Consider the following 798-nt stretch of genomic DNA (forward strand, 5'->3'; position numbering starts at 1 on the left):
ATGGCACTTCACAACAACAACAATGGAGTTGTGGTGTGAGTAGCATTGCAGGATAATGTGCTGAACTGCAAAGTCAGTTTGAACCTGCAAGGTCAGCAGTTCAAGCTCACCAGCCTTTCCTTGGAAACGCTATACAGGGTTACTATGAGTCAGAACTGACTTGCTGACACTTTGCAACAACAATAACAATGGAGTCCTGGTGTGGGACTGGTGGAACTGCAAGATTGGTGGTTCACTCTCACCAACCACTCCTTAGAAACTCTAGAAAGGGTAGGAACTGACTTGATGTCACTTAAGAACAGCAACATAGAACTCCTGGTGTGGCATTGTAGGATCAGCACTGGATTTCAAACCACAAGGTTAGCATTTCAAACCCACCAACTGCTTCTGGGAAACCCTATATAGGGTCCTTATGAGTCCTGAACCCACTTAACAACAACAATGACTTAATAGGGAGTCCTGGTGTGATGCCGTGGGATAAGCACTCAACTTCAAGGTTGGTTTGAACCACCAGGCAACAGTTCAAACTCCCCAGTTGCTCCTCAGAAAACCTATACAGGGTTGCTATGAATCAGAACCCATTCAGTGGCACTTAACAACAACATGACACAACAGTTATTACTCAGCTGCTAATGAAAAGTTTGAACCCATCCAATGGCTCCTCTGGAGAAAGCCATGGCAATCTTTTAAATCTTATCCAGCTTCTGTAAAGATTACAGCCAAGACAAGTCTCTGGGTCAGTTCTACTCAATCACATGCGGTCACTATGAGTGAAAATCAACTCAGAGACGCCATTAT

This window comes from Chrysochloris asiatica, unplaced genomic scaffold (assembly GCF_000296735.1).
Source record: "Chrysochloris asiatica unplaced genomic scaffold, ChrAsi1.0 scaffold00042, whole genome shotgun sequence".
Classification (NCBI taxonomy): Eukaryota; Metazoa; Chordata; class Mammalia; order Afrosoricida; family Chrysochloridae; genus Chrysochloris; species Chrysochloris asiatica.